This window comes from Musca vetustissima, unplaced genomic scaffold, assembly GCF_032173495.1.
Source record: "Musca vetustissima isolate MV318-11 ecotype Yass unplaced genomic scaffold, APGP_CSIRO_Mvet_v1 utg112367, whole genome shotgun sequence".
Lineage (NCBI taxonomy): Eukaryota > Metazoa > Arthropoda > Insecta > Diptera > Muscidae > Musca > Musca vetustissima.
Window position 1 is genome coordinate 96,077 of NW_026876534.1, and position 15,386 is coordinate 111,462.

The following is a 15,386-nucleotide window of genomic DNA, read 5'->3' on the forward strand; positions in this document are numbered from 1 at the left end:
TTCCTCTTGGTGTTTCATGGAGCTTGGCAGCAACCAACAGCAAAATTGAGTGACAGTTTTTGGTCAGAATATTTGGAAAATATGCAGCTATAAGGTAAGCACATAACATCCTTAGTACCCCAACCTTGGTCTACAAACTAAAAGCAGTTTCGAAATAATTCAGTTTATTCTCGGGAAACCCCATCTACTCTCCCCTAGCAACAAGTTTCGAAATAATTCACCTTCTCCTTATTACCCGGAAAAAAATGCTGGCATTTGGAACCAATGTTCTACTTCGTCTCGTAGTTATCTTCAGTTTTTGGGGTTCTTTTTACTTAATTTTAACAGTTACAAATTATAACAAAATTGCATGACTATTCCCAAGTCCCTATTAACCTCCCTATTCCACTCCCTCTCAAAATAAGGAAAGCAATTTTTAGTTGCTGCTTAAAAACTTTGAACATTGTAAATCAAAGAAGTTTTTTTGTGTCGCCTGAAGAGTCGGAGGAGCGGGGGCCAAAGGTGAGTGACTGTTTTAATCAACCACAAAATTACAAGTTTAACATTGTTAGATATTTCTGTGTGAGTGTGTAGAAATGCGTTTATTTGGAAAATTTTAAGAACTTTGGGAAATAGTTTTCTTTATTAAAAATTTGTTGTTAATTATACCCTACACAACTATGTTGTCAGGGTATTATAGCTTTGTGCAGCCCCAAAAGTTTGTAACGCGAAATATTGCTCCTAGACCCACCTTTATGTATACCGATCGTCATATCTCGACTAGCTGAGTCGATCTAGACATGTGTGTCCGTCCGTCCGTCCATTATAATTTGTAAACACGATACAGGCCACAGTTATGGACCAATCTTCACGAAATTTTGCATGTAGGATGGGTTCTGGCTAATGAAGACCCCTATTGTTTTTGGAAAAGATCGGTTAATATTAAGGGGATGAAATGGACCAAATACTAAATTTTTGTCGGTTTTTCTGGTCGCTCCAGAGGCCGCAATTATGGCCCAAACACCGCGAATTTTTGCATGGAGAAGGGGATCGGGCCAGAGAATAAGCATGCATGTTTTGATAAAGATTGGTCAATATTTAGCGGGTCAAATGGACCCTGACTTTTGTGTGAAAAATGACGAAATTTGTATTCTATGGCATATATATTTACTCCTGGAGGATGTAGACCCCAGGAGTTGATAGCATATCCAAGAGGAGTGGTTGGCCTTTAAATTGATACCAATCATATTGTCGTATGTACTCGATGAGGGAGTTACACTTAAATATTTACAGGTGCCTACGTATTCATATATATTTAGTAACCTAATACCACACTTTAAGGTGGATATATAGCCTGATCGCTTTGAAATGTTCCATGAGGTTCCAGTTATGGTCAAGGACAACGCCTAAAATGTTAGGTGATGATCAGATAATAATTTTTCGGATGACGTGAACCGAAAACTTAACTATTTGTACTTTTCGATTCGAAAGCCAAACAACACAACCCAACCCACGGTGAAGGAAATCTGGATTATTAATTAGAGGTGCTGTACTGATTATTAGTAACATTTGCTGACCTCTAACCAGTCAAAAGTGTGCAAATAGCGCAAAATATTGCCCAATCTTGGAATATAGAACCACAGAATGTTAATTTTTTATTGAAGTTGTGTAGGGTATCGTATGGTCGGCCCCGTACGATTATACTGCTCCGCTCACTGGTTTTTATTAAGTAATTGGAAAATAGTTATTGGAGTTTAAAAGGTGTACACAGAATACCCCTGAATGAGTGCTATAAACAGCGGATTCATTTCGTTCCGTCATTAAAAATAGAACTCTTCCGCTATAAACAGCGGATTCATTTCGATTCGTCATTAAGAATAGAAGTCTTTACCAGAGGTCTTTAATTGATAGAATACCTTTTAGAGGTCTTTGACAGGTACATGAATCTTCTATAGGCAGAAAATTGTTATAGATATATTTTTATAGACAGATGATACTTTTTGATACCTTCTATGTGCATTACACCCCTCTTAAGATTGACAAACCATTTAGAGATCTCTAAAAATTAGTATATTCAAGGGCTCCTTTAGAAGAAATAACGTCGTTCTGAGGATCTTCTATTTATCAAGATACATTTGTTGTGATTTTTTTTTTAGAGAGAAGACCTTTCACTGGTAGCTCTAGAAATATCTACGAATATGTATTGAAGACCCCTTTAAAGATAATCTATAAATAGATAAATATTCTAGAGGTTGCATAGCCTTCCAGAAATTTTCTGTAGGACAACAGACCTTGTATTTTTTAATAGTAGTTTTTTAAGAACCCCCTAGATTTTTTAATGAATATTTTTAGAGGACTTCTATTAACGAGGATTTTTAAAAGAATATTATTTATAACTTTCAGGATCTTGGATTTTTTCAAAGAATATTTGTTCAGAAACTATAATGAGCGTGTATTCTTTAAACAATATTTTTTGCAGGGTCTCTAACAATTGTGGATATTTTAATAATATTTATTCAAAGATTATATGATGGGTGGATTTTTTAATGAATAATTTTTCCAAGGATGTATTTGTGAATTTCCTAAAAAATATTTTCCGAAAATTTTCAGTAGCGTGGATTTCTTAAATAATATTATTCGAAAAATATTTGTTAAAGGACTTCCGAAGCGATTTTTTAAAGAATATTTTTTAATGGACTATCCGAAGTGTGGACTTTCAAAGAAGCGGGGATTTTCCATAGTATATTTTTTGAGAACTATCAGCAGCGTGGATTTTTTTAAAAATATTTTTTTCAATGGTCAATTACTTGCATTGTTTTTTACCGAATATTTTTTGAAGGAGCATTGGAGTGTGGATTTGATTTTTTTTTAAAGAATTTTCGTCTAAAAACCAAAAAAAACAAAACAAAACAAAGAATATTTTTCTTCGAACCAGTAAGGAGGGAAATTTTAAATATTTTACTTGTTAGCAACAAATCTTCGTCTTTTTTGAAAATGTTTAAAATTTACCTTTCTACTAAGAAGGCGTGGGGATCTATGTAAAGTCAGCTATAAGTCGTGCATACGTAGATGACCTACTTTTACATATATTCTCCTAATGTGTTTCTATAGATGACCCTTCTTTATGTTTTTTTTTGTTTGTCTGTCAGGCAGAAGACTCTTATTGAGCTCTACATAAGACTCCATCATAGGTCTTCCATAGACTCTAAATGTGCCTCTTTAACGACCTTTATACATATAACCATTAAACATAACCTATAGTCAAAATACCCCTTCCATATACGTACATTTAACCGATCCTCACTAGAAATACCCTTCTAGATTCATTGTATATACAGAAGACCCTTCTTCAGGTCTTGCGTAGGCAGAAGATACTCTATGTGTGCTCAATATAAGTCAGAAGCTTCTAAAAATCACCTTCGGAGGAGATCCATATAATGGTGGCTCTCCTAAAATAGTAAAGAAATATGTAAAAGGTTCTTCTAGAAATTATCTACTGTTATACTCTCTTTATATTACGTTCTATAAACATAAGAACCTTCAAGGATTTGTATATAGACCAAGGACTCTTCTAGGAGTATTTCTTTTATACACACCATATTAGAGACCTTTTACAAACAAATGACTCTTCTGGCTTAATGTTCGTATCAACTATCGAAAAAAATTGGAAAATACATATGTGAATTTTGTAACACCAATGCAGAGGTCGTTAAGAGTGTCTGAAATAAATAAACAATGGAATGCAAAACTAGTCACAAGCGAGTGACTTGTTCTCCGCTCTTCCCTTAAACGGCGGATTAATGGGAGAGGCGGAGAACGATGCCAAAACAAAATACAGCCGAAAAAATGAATGGTTGTAGTGGTGGTGTTTTTTTCTTGGGAGGAACACATTTGTTATTGTAAAGAGAGAGAGAGATAGAGGAAAAAATAGAGAAGACTTTGAAGTAGGATAATAGTTGTGATATTAATGAAATGTTTACATTTTTTGGAAAATATAGTGGCTTTCTCATCATTATAAGGATTTTTTCTTGTATTCAAGAGGTTCATTTACAATATGTTTTGGTATTTCATAAGGACCATGAGGCATTTTGTTGACCGATGACACTTCTAGAATGCATGAATGTATATCCCACTAATGGCTTCTATACGGGTTATACTCGTTTAGAGGCAGAATACTCTTGTAGAGGATTCAAATAGACCGAAGACCGAGAGTTTTTCTAGAGATCTTATGTAGACAAAAATATCTTCTTGTCCTCATGTTGTTGTTCTGGTTAAAGGTTTAAAAACAAGATATTCTTCTACAGGTTTTCTACTGACTGAACACCCTTCTAGGGAATTTGTATAGATCGAAGTTCATACTTTTTATTTCAACAATCCGAAACCTTCTACAGACTGAACAAAATTCTATTTTTATCTCATGGAATAGTTATCCTTCTAGAAGTCTTCTATGCTAATATTAAAAGATATTTTTAAGTGTCCTTATATATACACTTCACAATAAGACTAAACAGACGATAACCAGACGTCCTTATAGGAGTCTTACATAGATGACATTTCTAGCGAGTTTCTATAGGCAGGATATATTAGCACATGGACTTTTATATACGGAAGAACCTTTTATAAAACTTCTATTAGCAGAAGACCTCATTTCTAAAAGCCTTCTTTATGCAGTAGATCATTTTATAGACTGGAGATTTTTTTGTGTCTTCTACATACAGAAGAGTTTTCTGTGGAACTTCTATAGACAGAGTCTTTTTTTGGAATTTTAGATTAACAAAAGTCTCATCTACGTATTCTAATATAAACTCTTCTAAAGGTATTTTAGAGCTAAAACACCATTCTACGGGTTATATATTTACGGCAGTATACCATTTGATAATCCTACTATGAGAAGAATACCACTATAAGAATTTTTCAGAGGCAGAATACCCTATAAAGGAAGGATTTCCTAATAAGGCAGACAGAATACTATTCTAAAGGTCTACTAAAAACCAATGTCTCATCTGATGAAACTCAGTAGTAGGCAGAATGCCCATCAAGAATCTGAAGACACTTCAAATGGTTCGAAATCTTTAAGGAATAGACTGAAGGGCAGGGGCTGGTCTACAAATGTCTATATAGAGACGACCGTTGAAAACATTTATAGAGGAGCTAAGGGCTAGGCAATCTTTATAGATAAACTGAAGGGTATGGTGTCTTTACATACGGTAGTCTCTGTAGGTGTGATGAAGGGAAAAAATGACATTCTAAGTGTCACTAGTATAAATCAATGTCCCATAGATGAACCTACGTAGAAACAATACACATCAAGAATCTCATATAGGCAAAAGAGGATTCAATATGGTTTATTTTGACATAATATCTGAGGGATTTCCGAATCCATGCTTATTCTGAAAATATTCTAAACATTATGATCCTAATGTTCTTGAAAACATAATTCTTTAAAAATCCAGACATAATGCTGATCCTAAAATGTACAATTTTATTTTAATTCCACACTTGTGGTGGTCTTCAGAATAGTTTTTTTGTATATTAATAAAAATGTGATGTCTTATTCTCAAAAATCGTGATTTATTCAATAATTCTCGAACAAATTCTGTTTTAGACAATCAAATATAGATATTATTTCAAACTTGAATTTTTGATTTTGTTTTTTAAATTCTGATATTGTTGGACTTATAAACCCAAATATTTCCTCAGCAAATATTCTATAAAAAATCAACGATTATGACATTGATAGGTCTTCAGAAATATCTAGGGGTCGGATATTTGTTTTCAGAAAATATTCTGTAACAAATAGTTCGGAAATATTTTCTACAAATATTGTTTTTTGAGAACGTTCTAAATATTCTTAAAATATTCTTATTGTACCTTGGGTTTCACTCAGACTTTGTTCTGTTCCAAAAAATATTGCTAAAACCTATGCACAGGGTTTTCTTCAGTAAACATTTCTTTATTGAAAATTAATATCAAATATTTTGTTTATTATTTATTTTTTCTCTATTTATTATTTATTTATATAAATAATAAACAATAAAAATAAATATTTTTTATCACACTACTTTCGATTAGATAAAATATCAAAAAAAATACCTAAACGAGTTTACCAAAAATCCATTCAGATTAACAGTCGTACTAACTACAAACAGAAGGGTGGGTGTGTCTCGTTTGTGTGTGTGTGTATTGTTGTAGCTGTTGTGTTGATTATTCACGTTTTGTAGCCACTACGCTAACAAGCAGAGTGGCGCAGTGGAAGCGTGCTGGGCCCATAACCCAGAGGTCCGAGGATCGAAACCTTGCTCTGCTAGTTGTGAATTGATTTTTTTTTATATTTTTTGTTTGAAATCATTTTTTTTAAAGAAAAAAAATATTAAGGAAGGAAATAAATTTTTGTATTCTAATAAATAATAAGAAAAATGGAGAAATACATCACTAATTAAAAAAACTAACTATTAAATAATTTAGATAAAAATAAATCTATTTTATTTATTATTATTTTGTTAAATTAGTTTTAAAGTCATACTATGTTTATTTAAAACTTTTTTTTAATAAATATAGTATGATTGTTATAATAATGTAATAATTAGCAATTAAGAAAAATATAATGAAAATGACTGTCGAAAACAGTCGAAATATTGGAAAATAAAATTAAAAAAGCTTCTGCAGAATACTGAATTTTATTTAACCTAAAGCCGAAACAAATCCAAAAAAAAAAAAACATTTGTATAAAAATACGAATATAAAAAAAAATTCATATATTTATTTTTGTCTACTTTGTTTTAGGGTTAGCCAATTTTTAGTAAAAAAATCATTCATTAGTAAAAAATCATTTTTAAAATTCATCAAAATATATAACATCTAATTCTGGGGTTGAACCGCAGACCCCTTGTATGTAAACTCTCCATCTTACTAGTTATGCTACAGATGATAAGGAATTAGTAGTGACCTGATATGAATTATGTTAAGTTATCACCCCTAAATTAAATATTTTTAAAAATAGAAATTCTGGAATTATTTTTATTTCCATATTACAATAATTTTAATTTATGTATATGAAAATAATATTGAAACTTAAGAGTCATATTATTTTCCGTATGATTTTTTTTCACATAATGTTTTTATCAATTCTGTAATTTAATGTTCATTGATTTTTTTTTAAGTTTATATCTCCCAAACTAAATTACAATAGATAAGAAAATTGTTTTAACTAATATTGAGGTTATTTGTGTGTATCATTTAACATCAAGCAGAGTGGCGCAGTGGAAGCGTGCTGGGCCCATAACCCAGAGGTCCGAGGATCGAAACCTTGCTCTGCTATGCGTTGAATTAACGGCAAGTTTCCGTACTTTTTTAAAATAAAAATTTTTGATATCCTCCACTACAAGTTGACGTGTAAATTAAATTTGTTATTCCACCTAAAAATAATCACCGGATATATCTACATGATTGGAATAAAATTCGATATCGATTTAGCCGTTTTGTCTTTAAAGTTACGATAGAACTCACAATATTTAATATAGAGGTATAATATTGTGCTCTCATATTGGTTTTACTGCTAGGATATTTGATATTGAAAATATGGTATATCGGTTCACCCTTTGGTGTAGTCTCCATATAAAGATACGGTATTTTAGGAAGTTTGGACTCGTTTTTCAGCCTAATGGAAGATAACTTTTTATTTTGAATTGTCGTTCGTTATCGAATTCTATAAACGAAATAATAATATTTGTCAATTTTTTAAGGTATATAACCATATATTCCGTAATTCGGTAATTTGTAGAGTTTGGGCAGGTTTTTCAACGGAATTGGCTCTAATTTGATATTTTGAGATCGCATCGGGTGTCAAATATTTCTAACAAAAATTATTTATATGGATCTACATTTTGGTATAGTCTCCATCAGAGATGGCCTGTCAGAAACAGTGACGTAAATGACATACATTTCCGACGTATAATACATACGTCAGAAACGTCGGAAACCTACCCAAATCCATTACGTTTTTGACAAAATAGATATTTCCATTAATCAATTTGGAAATTACGCATGCTTTACTCAAATCCATATAAAATTTCAAAATTTTCTTCTCGAAAAATTTAAAAATTTGTTATTAGTTCTAGTAAGGAATAGTCAGATATATGTAAAAATAATATATATTCTTGAAAATAACTGTGTATGCTGATAATATTGATATAAATGACGTTTACCACGTTTATTACATTTTATACAGATATATGACGTTTTCGACGTTTACACCTTTTTGACAGTCGAAAAACTAAAAATTCGTCACACGGGCCATCCCTGGTCTCCATATAACTGTACGCCCTCACCCCCACCTTAATATTCGATATTTTGGGGATTTGGGTCACGTTCCTCAATCGAAGTGGCTTTAATTGTTGTTCTCATGAGATTTCAAAAATTCCTGTAAATAATTATCAATGACGGTCCAAGTTGTTGTATAAATCTAGCATTAAGGTCCCGCCCCCACCAAAGTTGCTTTAATTTAACATTACGGATACATGGAACAATATTTTTACTGAATATAGGTCCATGTTCGATGTTCTATCCAAGCTTCCATATAAAACGCCGCCCCATGTCGATACTTTTAAATTGTTAGCCGTATTTTCTCCACCGAAGTGGCTATTTTTTTGGGGCTTAATTACATAAATGAAGATAATTTAAAGTTATGTACATGTTAAGGCATGGTTCCGTTCTCCCGTATTCGGTACTTTTCAGATGTTAATCTCATTTTCCTTTTGAACTGCTTGCTGTATGTTGGCATTCCGGATTTCTGTAGGGTAAAAGTCATGTTTATAGAAAATATTAAATGTAGGACACCAGGCATTTTAGGGTATTTTGAATGTCTTAACCACACCTTCCATTCCACGTTCTTGCAGAGTTTAAAATATGTTTAAAGAAATTATTTAATATAGGTCCACGTGTGGAAAGTTTTATTCGCATTTGTGCACCGAAGTGGTTCTAATTTGGTATGCTGTTTTTATGAATAATGGAAAATATTTTTAAGCGTATTGTTTTAATCTTTTGACAAATGTCCATTCTTTAAAATGTCCCTCCTAAATGTCCTGTACTTCGAAGTTCCTAGATCAGTTTTCCAAATTGATATGTTAATTTCCCAAAACACACACCCTCCTAACCTCATTGTTAGGCCCATAAGAAATATTCTATGAAATTCCCGGTCTCTTTATTAGGTCCTTGAAAAATATGTTTAAAAATCCACGACCCGTTGTTTGGGTCTTGAAAATACACACCATTTTTAGGACATTAAAATATATTCTTTAAAAATCCAATCCTCTTTTTAGGCCCTAAAAATTCCACGCCTCTTTATTAGATCATTGACAAATATATATTTTTTAAATATTCCTTGAAACAATATTCCTATATTGGAAAATATTTATTAAAAAAATACTCCCTTTTAATTGGTTCCTGAGAATATTTCCTTAAAAAAAAAATCACCCTGCATTGCAGTTCTTGAAAAAAGAATTTAAAACCAGTGAGCGGAGCAGTATAGTCGGACGGGGCCAATCATACGATACCCCACACAACTACCACGGAACTCTAACATTCTGCGGATTTTTATTCCGGCCAATTTTTCGTGATAGTTGCACCCTCTTGCCCGATTAGAGGTCAACAGCGCTTCTTCCTTACACTGACATATTTTCCGAATATTTCTAATATACGCTATAAAATACAAATGTTGTAATATTTCACACAAAAGTCAGGGTTCATCATTTTTTTTAAACAGGCATGTTAATTCTTTGGTCCGTTCCCCTTTTTCATGTAAAAATTCATGTTTGGGCCATAATTGCGGTCTCTAGAGCGAGCAGAAAAAAACGACAAAAATAAAGTTTTTGGTCCATTTCATCCACTATATATTAACCGATCTTTACCAAAAACAATAGGGATCTTCATTGGCCAGAACGCATCCTACATGCAAAATTTCGTGATGATTGGTCCATAACTGTGGCCTGTATAGTGTTTACAAATAATAATGGACAGACGGACGGGCGCACACACATTTCTAAATCGATTCAGCTAGTCGAAATATGACGATCGGTATGCTAATAGGTGGGTCTAGGACCAATATTTCGCGGCGTTACAAAATCTTGGTGCTGCACAAAGCTATAATATCCTGACAACATAGTTGTGTAGGGTATAAAAATGCAATACTCTATGTCAGGCTTTAGCAAATATATTTTTAAAATAGTCCTTCAAATCGTACTCTTTAAAAATTCTAAGCCCTTGAATAATAATAAAATATTTGTTTAAATCCACGATCCTTGAAGGACATAAACATAATTCTTAAGAAAACCAACATGGGCCTAAACTAGAAATTGTTAGGTTAAAAACTCCTCCCTTTTAAGTGTTTCCTGAGGATATTTTCTTTACAAAAAATCTCCCTGCATTGCAGTTCTTGAAAAAAAGATTTTTAAACCAGTAAGAAAAGCAGTAAAGTCGGACGGGGCCGACTATATGATACCCTTCACCACTTTCGGTATATCCAACAGATGAAACCTAAAAGACGTCCAATTTTTAAAGGGCCAGGGACAAAATTATGAAAATCTATTATAAGCGTATATATATATATATATATATATATCGGACGATATATATGGAGCTATATCTAAATCTGGACCGATTTTCACGAAACTAAACACACATTCATTAATTCATTACGCAATGCCAAATTTCGTGCAAATCGAAAGATATATAGAGACTTTGGTGCACCATTTACCTTAAATCGGACGAAACTATATATGGGAGCTATATCTAAATCTGAACCGATTTTCTCGAAACTTGGCACACATCATTCTGGACCTAATTCAGTACTCTGTGCCAAATTTCATGCAAATCGAAAGATATAGAGGGACTTTGGTGCCCCATTTACCTTAAATCGGACGAAACTATATATGGGAGCTATATCTAAATCTGAACCGATTTTCTCGAAACTTGACACACATCATTCTGGACCTCAGTCAGTACTCTGTGCCAAATTTCATGCAAATCGAAAGATATACAGGGACTTTGGTGCCCCGTTTACCTTAAATCGGACGAAACTATATATGGGAGCTATATCTAAATCTGAACCGATTTTCTCGAAACTTGACACACATCATTCTGGACCTCAGTCAGTACTCTGTGCCAAATTTCATGCAAATCGAAAGATATACAGGGACTTTGGTGCACCATTTACCCTAAATCGGAGGAAACTATATATGGGAGCTATATCTAAATCTGAACCGATTTTCGAAGTTTGGCACACATCATTCTGAACCTAATTCAGTACTCTCTGCCAAATTTCATGCAAATCGAAAGATATAGAGGGACTTTGGTGCCCCATTTACCTTAAATCGGACGAAACTATATATGGGAGCTATATCTAAATCTGAACCGATTTTCTCGAAACTTGGCACACATCATTCTGTACTCAGTACTCTGTGCCAAATTTCATGCAAATCGAAAGATATTGAGGGACTTTGGTGCCCCATTTACCTTAAATCGGAGGAAACTATATATGGGAGCTATATCTAAATCTGAACCGATTTTCCCGAAACTTGACACACATCATTCTGGACCTCAGTCAGTACTCTGTGCCAAATTTCATGCAAATCGAAAGATATAGAGGGACTTTGGTGCCACATTTACCTTAAATCGGCCGAAACTGTATATGGGAGCTATATCTAAATCTGAACCGATTTTCTCGAAACTTGGCACACATCATTCTGGACCTAATTCAGTACTCTGTGCCAAATTTCATGCAAATCGAAAGATACAGAGGGACTTTGGTGCCACATTTACCTTAAATCGGACAAATCGAAAGATACAGAGGGACTTTGGTGCCACATTTACCTTAAATCGGACGAAACTATATATGGGAGCTATATCTAAATCTGATCCGATTTTCTCGAAATTTGGCACACATCATTTTAGACTTAATTCAGTACGCTGTACCGAAATTCGTGCAAATCGGATGATTTTCAGGGACTAAAGTCCTCAAATCGGACAAAAATATATATGGGAGCTATATCTAAATCTATTTTTCCCAATTTCAATAGGGTTCGTCCTTGGGCCAAATAAATGAGCTGTGCCAAATTTCAGCCAAATCGGATTATAAATGCGACCTGTACTTTGTCTACAATTTAACATCAACAGACGGACGGACATGCATAAATCGACTCAGAAAGTGATTCTATGCATATTCTCAAAAGGAACCATGGGTCTATCTCGATTCCTTTTGCCTGTTACAAACATATGCACAAAGACATAATACCCTGTACCACAGTGTGGTGAAGGGTATAAAAAGCCACTCGTGCTTATGAACCCAGAATGTATATTTAAAAAAAAATACTGTTCCTATATTTGTATTATTTGAAATCACCTCTCCTAAGTGTAGTATTAGGTATTCTTATCTCTGATTTAAAAATTAAGTGTCACCCTAAAAAATCACAAATCGTCATAAACTACCCACCGACATTTTCAATTTAATATCCCATCGAGACTAGATTATTTCCTACTGTCTTAGATGAAAAAAAATAGTTCGTGTCAAAATCAAAATTTAATCTGTGTCTGGGGAGCGTGTAAAACTACACAATAGCTGGCAGACTAAAAACATTGACTTGACAAGGAAGTCAGTTTAAATCTTTAAAAATAGAACACATCTCAAATTACATGTAAATCTCAATGGGGGCTATGATGGGTGGCGGGGTGGTATTATGATCTCCACACAACAAATTACTGGCTGGCTACTGGGTTTTGCGGAGCATCTCGCCGCTACACACCCTCACACTTAACGCCAAAGGCGGTTGTTTGAATTTCTTTATGTAAATTTAACTACTTTAAACAAAACGATGATAATGACGCTCACGAAGAGGAACTCAACTGAGTGAGAATGCGAAAAAAACAAACATTAAATTAGATGGGTGGTGCAGTGTGGAATAAATGGCATTTTTGTTTGGATTTTCGTGTTTTTTTTTTTTTTGTATTTTGGAAGACGACAATAACAATCAAAATAATAATAAGTTAAACATTTTTATTATTATTTAGTTGCTTGCAGTTTTTTTGTTTTAGTGTTATTTTTTCCTCTATTTTTTAAATATATATTTTTCAAAAACCATTTGCATGTCTAAGTTGTTGATGATGCTGGCTGGCTGGCATTGTTCTGCCTCAGAGCCATCATATCGTAAATTAACATTAAATTTAAAAAAAAAATACGATTTACTTAGATATTTATTAAAGCGGGGGATATAACTACTAAAAAACTGCAACGCCTTTAAATCAGCTAACCATCAACTAGCCACCAGTCAGCTAGATAGCTTGACTGGTCAGCCAGTCACAAATGAGAAAATCAAATGAAAAAAGAAACTGTAAAAGAGGAAAAATATAATCATAATTTTTAGTTGTGATTAATGCAATATCATCTTTCATCTGAGCTTATTGTGGTCTTCCTCCTATTTTTTCTTCTCATTAAAAAATTAAAAAAAAAAACTAAGACAACAAAAATTAAGCAGAATCAGGTTATGGATGGTCGATATGACCAGGAGATACCCTATAGCGGAAGATCAGATTTTTTTAATTAGCCTCACAAGCGTTAAACAAATTATTGGGGAAATCAATAAGCAAAAATGAATGATCACGAAGTAATAATAAACCAGTAAGGAAAGTAGTAAAGTCGGACTCGGCCGACTATATGATACCCTTCACCACTTTGAGTATATTCTACATATGTATCCTTAAAATTGCATGTCAATGTTTCCTCGAAGGAACATACTCATGCCTTGATATTCGGTAAATCGCACTGTTAAAAATTTAATCTCAATCTGACACCTTTTCGAAATACATATGGAGCCTAACCAATTTTAACAAAACGCAATAATGTCATTCATGACTCAATCGAAATCTGAATCGATTTTCCCGAAACGTACCACACGGCATTCTAGACTCAAATCAGTACGCTATGCCAAATTGCATACAAATCGAAACATATATAAGGACTTTGGTGTATCATTTACATTAGATCGGAGGAAAATACATATATGGGAGCTATACCGAAATCTGAACCGATTTTCCCAAAACTTACCACTCAACATTTTTGACTCAATTCAGTACGCCAAGCAAAATTTCGTGCAAATCGAAAATTATATAGGGATTTTGGTGCATCATTTACCTTAAATCGGCCGAACATATATATGAGAGCTATATATAAATCTGAACCGATTCTCACGAAACAAAGCACACATCATTCTAGGCATAATTCAGTACACTGTGCCAAATTTCGTGTAAATCGAAAAATATTTATGGACTTCGGTGCACCATTTACCTTAAATCGGACGAAAATATACAAGGGAGCTATATGTAAATCTGAACCGATTTTCACGAAACTTGCCACATATCATTCTAGACTTAATTCAGTACGCTGTGCCAAATTTCGTGTAAATCGAAAAATATTTATGGACTTCGGTGCACCTTAAATCGGACGAAAATATATAAGGGAGCTATATCTAAACCGATTTTATATTTCTAAACCGATTTTCACGAAACTTGCCACACATCATTCTAGGCATAATTCGGTACGCTGTGCCAAATTTCGTGTAAATCGAACGATATTTAGAGTCTTTAGTACACCATTTACCTTAAAACGGACGAGCTATATATATGGGAGCTATATCTAAATCTGAACCAAATTTTCACAATTTCAATAGGGTTCGTCCTTGAGTCAAACAAATGGGCTGTGCCAAATTTCATCCAATTCAGATCATAAATGCGACCTGTACTTTGTTTACAATGGACAGACAGACGGGCGGACGGACATGCATAAATCGACTGAGAAAGTGATTCTATGCATATTCTCAAAAGGAACCATAGGTCTATCTCGTTTCCTTTTGCCTGTTACAAACATATGCACAAAGACATAATACTTATGTGTACGAAAAGTACTAAATCGTACGTACGTATAGAGCGGGAACAATGAATTTTGAGTCAGGATCACTGCAGGGGTGTAGGATTATACGTATGGGTACTAAATGGTACTAAATTTGGTACAATTCGAATTTTAGGTGAACCGATAGAGCGGGGGAACAATGAAATTTGGAGTTAGGATAACTGTTGAGATGTAAAATTGAGATATGTAGGAAGTTTTAGAAATTTGTACTAATGTGTACTAAATTTGGTACAATTTGCATTGTGGTTGAATCGATAGAGTTGTAATCCTGAAACTTGGATTTAGGATCACTGTGGGAGTGAAGGTTTGGGCTATGTAAGAAATTTTCGATATTGGTACTACTGTGCACTAAATTTGGTACAATTTGAATTGTGGGTGAACCAATAGAGTTGGAATCATGAATCTTGGATTTAGGATCACTTTGCAGGTGTAGGATTGGGGTATGTAAGAAATT

At 33.5% G+C, this 15,386-nt stretch overlaps 2 non-coding genes across 2 annotated transcripts; both read left to right on the plus strand.

The window, feature by feature from the left end:
• The first annotated feature begins 6,214 nt into the window (after positions 1–6,214).
• Positions 6,215–6,286, plus strand: Trnam-cau (transfer RNA methionine (anticodon CAU)). Its single transcript has one exon. It is a non-coding gene; the product is annotated as a tRNA-Met (tRNA).
• A 938-nt stretch (positions 6,287–7,224) lies between these two features.
• Positions 7,225–7,296, plus strand: Trnam-cau (transfer RNA methionine (anticodon CAU)). Its single transcript has one exon. It is a non-coding gene; the product is annotated as a tRNA-Met (tRNA).
• Positions 7,297–15,386: the final 8,090 nt, after the last annotated feature.